We start from the raw sequence: 8,747 nt of genomic DNA on the forward strand, positions 1-8,747 counted from the left end.
GTGTTGGGAAAATGTTTTCAAAAGATGCTACTATTCCCAGGAAATTCGTCACCAAAATAAATTTCATGGTTAAGTATATTTGGGGAAGTGTAAAAAGGTAATTCAATATTTTCATCAGAAAATAGCATCCTATTATTAGAACTCTTTACCCTTGGCAAAGAAAAATTATCTTTCATATGCTGTTGAATTTTACTTGAGTTAAATTTGCTTGACTTTGAATTTTACATTGATTGCTTTTTGCTTTAGGGCTTTTGTATATTATAACCTAACCAGCCTGCCTTTGCCTGCTCCAGCATTACTAATTTTCACTTGTCTTGAGATTTTAGATTTACTTTTCACTTCCTGAATGGACTTCTTTATTTGGCTAGTTCATATTTCTTGCTTCAGCTTACATCTCAATTCTTATAAGTATACTCTCCTAAGTTCATCTTCCAATGGAATTGTTATCTCTTGTTCATTCTCATGAGCATCATGTTCTTTGTCTTCATAAGATGTTACATTTACTATCCAAATATTTATATCATCATTCATTACATATGTTGATGCTTCTTTGAGCAAAGTATGATGCTATACCTGGCACATAGTGGTGATCAGATAAATACTATTTGCCTGCATCATATCTGGAGATGTGAAGCATCAAATTTAATAATTACATTTTTAATAAATAATCAATTTAAATTTGTTAAAACTAGATTTTCACAATTAAAAAATAATGTTTATGAGTGTTTCTCAAATAGTAATTTTCCTACATGCTACTATCTGATAGCTCCCCTTTTTAGAAGAACTGTTCCACATTTTAAGTCAATTGTGTTTTAATGACTAAACTCTCTAAAATCCCTGGTTTACATCTTTATGAGCACTGGATGAGTCTATGTTTCCAAGGCCCAAGTGAGACTAGGCAACAGTGACATTTGAGGACACTAACTTAAATCATTTTAGGAGGCATTACATAGCACTCACACACTTCTTGTGCTGTTGTTTATGAGGAGGATTTAAAGTATTTATTTTTTAAGATCATCTGTGGATTTGTATGTCACTAAATTCTAGAATACTACTACAAACTCCCTTAGAAAAAGAAATTACTTAATCATTGTTTACTTTTAATTCTCTCTCTTTTAATTCCTCGGTATCCTTAAGTTAGGTAATGACTATCAAATATATTGTTACAGGAATTAGATATTTCTCCAGGGTAGAATCTAAAGTTCATATAAAAAATAGGCTAAAAGCCCAATAAATGGTGATGATTTGCATCACATCTCCATTTACATCTTAAATGCGTGTTTTACCAAAACAGAAATTCCACATAAATGTCTTTTTAAAAGAATCTCCACATAACTTAAACTGAGCATTTGCATTACTTTCCCTTCAGAATTCTGAGCCTGATTTTCTAGGCAACTTCAGACAGAAACAGATTAAATGAGTCCAGAATTAGTTCAAATGCCCATATACATCAACAATCAAGTCTTCAAGGCCAGGATCCAGAACCCAAAAAAACAGAAAGGACAGGATGGGTCTCTTTTGCTGAGCAGGTGGAGAGTGAGCTGTTACATGGCTGGAAGACTGCTCCAAATGTGGAATTCTTTCCAAAGCCACAAACTCCCCACTAACCACTCAAAGGAATGGGCTTGCTCACAGAAGGGTTGGGAAAACATCATCAGCTAAACCTGACACTTCCCTTCTACCCATTGAGATTGACTTTCTCAACCCCATGTGAAGCCAGTGAATTTCAAACTAAAACTTCCAAAGCAATGTTATGGTTTTCTACTTGTGATTTGTCCAACATCATTTGTATGTCCAATTTGTATGCCTCTTTTGTATGTCTAAATTCATTTTCAACAGCTGTGGAAGAGGATTTTTCTTCTTGCCTCCACACTGGAATAGAACATCCACAAGTTGCTCTTTCAAAAAAATGAACTTTAGAAGCTGGAACATTGAAGACCCTTCAATGAAGCTGAGAGCAAGAAAACAGACCAAGAGTTTTTCCAGTGACACTCAGATATCTTGCGATAAACATATCCTGCTCAATATTTCAAAATCTCTTGCTAGTAGAGATTAGTAATAAAATATATTTTTCTAATTACCTAACTTTAAATTTCTGCAATGCTCCTAGGATTTTAGTAGTCTTTAGTTCCATTTGTAGACAGCAAAAGCTATGAAGTCATAGCCAAAGAACAAAAAGAGTAGAACAATGGGAAGATGAAAATAAAGATATCTGAAAAGGAGGATACAGAAGAGCAGTGGTAAGGTGGTGGGGAGAAATGACTCCTCCAAGAAAATATGATCCTTTGGGGGGGCGTAGAAGAAGAGAGCATGAGATGACAAGGGAAGAAATGCTGTGACTGGCCTACCATATAGGAAAGATTATTGTTCATATTTCTGTGGACAACATTACATCACAAATAAGCCAGAACTAAGGTACATCTGTGTAGGTTATACTATCTCACCTATTTAAATTTAAGATCAAATTAAGGAAATGATGAACAAAAGTTAAAAGCTAACAACTCACTTAACAGATGAATGGATAAAGAAAATGAAATATTAAAGAAACATCAAGAAGGATGAAATTGTGTCATTTGCAGGAGCATGAATGATACGGAAATCATCATCTTAAATTAAAGAAGCCAAAATAAAGAACGAAAACTGTCACATGAATTATTTCATATGTGTAAACTAAAAAAAAACACATGGATAAAAGATCCAAAATCACAATATTAGGAGCAAAAATAAAACAATTGAAAGCAAAGAGGAAGAGAATGGGATAAAAGAGGGAGAAACAAAGGCAAGACAGAATATTAAGTAACTGGGTTAAGAAGCTACAGATGCATCTATGGAATTAACAAAATTAAATTCACTAATTTGTACAATTAATGCCAGTTACTATTTATAATAAGAGAAAAAATGCTCTATATCATCCAGCAGACTCAGGAATGAATGCATTCTATTGTTGGTAGAAAAATGCCAATTTTATGATACATTTCTAAGTCACTTTAGATAACATCAAATACATAGACAACAAAGTATACATAAAATATTCTGGCTCATTGTGTCACACACATACACACATGCACACATACACAAGCACAAATACACACACACACACACACACACACACACACACTATCAGCATTGCCTTAAGAATTTAGACTTCAGAGCTAGGAATGTGGCTTAGCAGTAGAGTGCTTGCCTAGCATGTATGAAACCTGGGTTCGATTCCACATAGAAAAGGCCAGAAGTGGTGCTGTGGCTCAAATGGTAGGGTGCTAGCTTTGAGCAAAAAGAAACCAGGAATAGTGCACATGCCCTGAGTTCAAGCCCCAGGACTGGCAAAAAAAAAAAAAAAAAATTAGACTTCACTGTTGTCTCTTACTTGTTCTGATGCCATTTAGTGTTCTGAAGATAAATGTGATCATTTAAAATAGGGAACTTTGCTATTGAACAGCGATTTTTGGAGAAGAAAGTGCAAAGTGCAGTGTATTCTTGTTTCTGTAAATTAAGCCAAGTTTGGGCGACAGTAAGAGCTTTACTTCTCAGAAATCAGTGATAGTTTTACCATTCATAGGTGACATTTCTTAGCCACAAGTTGAATATAATTTTTCCAGGCTTTCAGCGAGACACAATCACTGTGGGCCTTTACTTTTGTTTGAGAATGTACATTAATTAGTATGTACAAAGCTTCCTTTGGGGTTTTATTAAATGTTGAAATACAAAATATGTTTAGTGAAAAAACAAATAAATTTTCCAGCAAAATCTTTGTTCAATAATTTAAAAACATATTAAAAGAACTAGGAAGGAAAAACCAACAGTCCTCACAACATTGAGAAAAGAACAAGAAGTGCGGGCAGGGAATATTCTTGAGCACCACATATATAGAAAAGGCCAGAAGTGGTGCTGTGGCTCAAGTGGTAGAGTGCTAGCCTTGAACAAAAAGAAGCCAGGGACAATGCTCAGGTCCTGAGTCCAAGCCCCAGGACTGGCAGAAAAAAAGAAAAAGAAAGAAATGACAAGAAGTGCAAGTGACAAAAATTTCTTTTCAAATAATGGAAACAAAAAGGAAAAGCAAAAAAAGAAGACACTGAAAAATTCAACTTTCAAAATCTGAAACCACAGTCAGCAAGAAAATATACAAATAGAAATACATGTATTTTACATACTAGAAGAAACCAATAACAAATGAAAGAAAAAGGAGCCTATTTATATTTAAAGAAGTAGAGTCCAGCTAAATAAATCATAACTGCTACAGTAGAGAATTACAGAATAAAATTCTATATGTAAAGCAGATGAAAGATTCATTAAAATTTGGCATCATTTGTTATATTTCAAAAATGAAAGTGTATGTGATTATGAGAAGTTAATTAAATTAATTTTCATGATGGGAAGCTATAAAGTCTCACCTGGGCCATCAGCAAATGTGAAATCTAGTAGCTACTCTGTCCTACAATCTGCATGTTCTGGGAAAAATAAAACAAAACAAAACAATGATGCATGCCAGTACAAGGAGAAAGGGCTGGTAGTTTGCTGGAGAGTGAGTGATGACAATCTGTTCAAACTCTGGAAAATTTGGGTCTTATATCCATAGACAATGCCTACCAAGACAAATGCCTACCATATGCCTACCATAGACAAAATCCTACCAAGTCATGAAGAATCCTCTGTGTGTGTGTGTGTGTGTGTGTGTGTGTTACATAGAACTAGATTTCTTATTAAATTAAATCTCTGAGTGGATCAAAAGTATGGATGAATTCTGCTTTCTGTAATAAAGACTGAGGATCCAAGACATATTTTCCAATGCCAAAAGGAATGACTCAAATCCCTATTTCCCATGGTCCCTATCTTTAGTGATTTTTATTACCCACTTATCTTTGAAAAGTCTTCTGAAAGCCAATGACATTAACTAGTTCAAATGCTCTAAACCCAAGTGTCCTTATCTGTTATATACATTGTAAAGCACAGGACCTGAGCTCATGACAAAATTTAGTCCACTATAATTCAGTTGTAAATTAAAGTTTTACTTAGCTAGATATCACTCTAGTGTAGACATCATTATGACAATTACATGTAGTCTTCATTTGATATTCATATGAAAATCATGCAGCCTATATAAATCCACTATATTACCTACTCGGCACTGTAACAGAAATGTTTGTTACTATAGTTCCATTAATTCTATCATCATGTATTTATGGAGTACCTAACATATCAGGCTTTGCTATAGAAAGCTATAAACACTGTGATAAAAAAAATTGCCTCCTGGCCCTTGCATTTTATTACAGGATTTAACCAATAGGTACAAACATGAAAACATAATATTTTGTCTATGTAAAAGGCTACTATGTTTTCATCTCGTCTATGTATTACATTCTCATAATAGTCCGTGTAAAGGGCACATGATGATATGAAGCCAAAAGATGGTGGGAATTCAAATAGTTTTGAGAATATGAAAGGCCACCTTTGGAAAGGTGAATATGATGAAGGCACCGAATAAAAGGACACAGTAAGCCCTTAGAAGAGTCTAGCCACTGTTCCATACAGACATGGCTTTGGGATGAGAATTCACACTGCCCCTGTGAGAAAAAAATCCCAACAAGCTTAATAAAAAATAACATAAATTCTATCTGGAGACAGAAGACATGACTCAAAAATGATTGATGGTTGCAGTAAAAGAGGGAAAAGGAGGAGAGAGGAAGAGAAGGGGAGGGAGAGTGAGAGGAAGAAAGAGGAGAGGGAGAAAGAGAGGAAAAGGAGAAGTAACTTCATTAATCTAAGGAATTTCATTAGAGACATCTTTACATATAAGGAATGATGAGCAATAAAAATCATTGACCAATAATTGAATAGACATTTATGAGAGTGTGACAGTAATGAGTCATTTATGTGTTTTGGTATGGTGATGCAATCCTGTAGTGACAGTAATTAGGGAGACTGAGGCAGGGGGATCCCTTGAGTCCATGAGTTTGAGAACAGTCTGATAAGATAATAAGTTTTCATATCAATAACAAACAGTAAAAAATTATTCAAGATTGACTTTGTAAAGCACATATCATTACGTAAAGTTAATAATTAGACTTAACCATCACATGCGCATCACATGTCAATGACATGGCAGTCGCATGTCTGCCACCTGCCCATCACATGCCCATCACATGATTGCCATATAAAAATAATAATTAGACTTAAACTCTTCCAAGAACTTTGTGTTATTCTGAAAGCAATTTTACTAGCTTTCAAATTTAAAAATGTTTAAATGTGTAGTTTATAAAATAGTTTAAAATACTTTATATCTACCAAATAAAAGAAAAAGAGTAAATAATGGGAGTAAAAAAAAATCTATGTATGCCAAAAAAGACAAAAAAGAAAAAAAAACATAAAAGTGGAAAAATATGTACCACATTTTCCTGGTACATATTTTTCCACTTTTATGGTATTTTTTTGTTTGTGGGCTTTTGGATAGATACCCAAAAGTGGGGCTGCTGGGTCATAGGGGAGTTCTATATTGAGCCTTCTGAGGAATCTCCATACTGCTTGCCAGAGTGGCTGAACCAGTTTACATTCCCACCAACAATGAAGTAGGGTTCCCTTTTGGCCACATCCCCTCCAACAATTGTTATTATTAGTTTTCTTGATATATGACATTCTTGCTGGGGTGAGATGGAATCTCAATGTTGTTTTGATTTGCATTTCCTTTATGGCCAGTGATGTAGAGCATTTTTTCATATGTCTCTTGGCCATTCTCATTTCCTCATCAGAGAAGTTTCTTTGTAAGTCTTTAGCCCACTTGATGAGGGGGCTATTGGTTCTTTGCGGTTTTGTTTTGGAAGAAGGTGTGGTACATATACACAATGGAATTTTATGCCTCTATCAGAAAGAATGACATTGTTCCATTTGTAAGGAAATGGAAGGACTTGGAAAAAGTTATACTAAGTGAAGTGAGCCAGACCCAAAGAAACATGGACTCTATGGCCTCCCTTATTGGGAATAATTAGTACAGGTTTAGGCAAGTCATAGCAGAGCATCACAAGGCCCAATAGCTATACCCTTATGAACACATAAGATGATGCTAAGTGAAATGAACTCCATGTTATGGAAACAATTGTTATATCACAGTTGTAACTACTTTCAACGTCCTATGTGTATGTGTAGTTTCTATTATTGAGGATGTTCTTGTATCACCTTCCTATGGTTGTACCTACACTATCTCTGTAATCTTATCTGAGTATATTGGAAACCGTGTTTACTGGTATTGGAAGTAGGAAATTCAAAGGGAATACCAAATTTGAGAGACACAGGGTAAAAAAAAGAGAAATAACTACAAAAGCAATACTTGCAAAACTGTTTGGTGTAAGTGAACTGAACACCTGGGGGGGGGCAGGGAGGGAAAGGGGGGGAGGGAGGGGGGCATTAGGGACAAGGTAACAAACAGTACAAGAAATCCAATGCCTAACGTATGAAACTGTAACCTCTCTGTACATCAGTTTGATAATAAAAATTTGAAAAAAAAAGTGGAAAAGTATAAAATAGCCTATAAAACGAGGGAACTTAATTCAAAGACATTTGTAATCCAAACATATGTAAGTAAAGTAATTTTCTCTTTAACAAATAAGGAACATTAGGCTTGATTAATAGAATTCAAATGTCACATATAATTCCTTAGAAGGGTTAACTCACAATCAAACACAACAAATACTGGGAAATAGATACTGGAAATGAAAGGAGGGAAAGGAAGAAAGCACGTTGGGGAGAATGTAATCATAAAATTCAATGCAAATCCTGCAAAATTAGGAAAATTGAGGGAAGGGATAGAGTTGGAAAGGATGGGAGAGAATGATGAAAGGTGTGACAGTGAAACAAGATGCATTGTATCCATAAACTACTTTGTTGAATGGCAACTCCTTAACACAGCTACCTAAAGATAATTTAAAAACTAAAAATAAAATCCAACTTTGTGCATTTAACAAGAATATTAAAGTGAAAAAAAGTGGAAAAAGAAATATGCAATAAAGGAACTTTTATTTGGGAACAAAGAATAGGATAGCAATTTGAGAAACACATGCACAATACAGGTTAACCTCTGAAATATTCAGAGAACAAAAGAAAGGGATTTTATTAGGCCAGAAAAAAAAATCTGCGTGAGTTATTACTAAAGAAAGTTCATTGGCTCTTTAAGTGCTTGAGGCTGGCAAGCCCTTATAGGTAAGGAGGGAGAGTTAAGATGTAAAGTTAGCTTTAAGGTCATAGTTAGCAGTTCTACCCTCAATGGCTAAGTAAACATCTTCATAAAGCTATGAGTGTTCCTGAAGCACTGGATGTCAAGCAGTCGTTTCTTCCTTCTTTCAAATAGCCCTTCAACAATCAGATTTTAGTGGCATGACAGGAATGTCTCCATTTTACGTAATAAACTTTTACAATGTGAAGTTAAAACATTAAAAAGCAAGAACACATGGTATGGAAACAGAAGTCAAAGCAAGGTTGAACTGTAGCAAAACAGAAAAAAATTTAAAGAAAAATACGATATTCGTGATAATTTCTGTAGCATTATCAGATACTGGTAAACTGATTCATATGGATAATATGACAATCTTAAGCTAGGATGCACTTATAAAATTTACATGGGTAGAAAATATTCTAGTGTCTACATAAGAACTGATAAAATATCTATGAATGTTGGTTGTTTTAATTTTTTTCAGTTTTGATATATCAAATATATAGACAAAACTATTGAAAACTTGAACAATAGAATTAAGAGGATTGAG

Source organism: Perognathus longimembris, chromosome 12 (genome assembly GCF_023159225.1).
Source record: "Perognathus longimembris pacificus isolate PPM17 chromosome 12, ASM2315922v1, whole genome shotgun sequence".
Taxonomy (NCBI): Eukaryota; Metazoa; Chordata; class Mammalia; order Rodentia; family Heteromyidae; genus Perognathus; species Perognathus longimembris.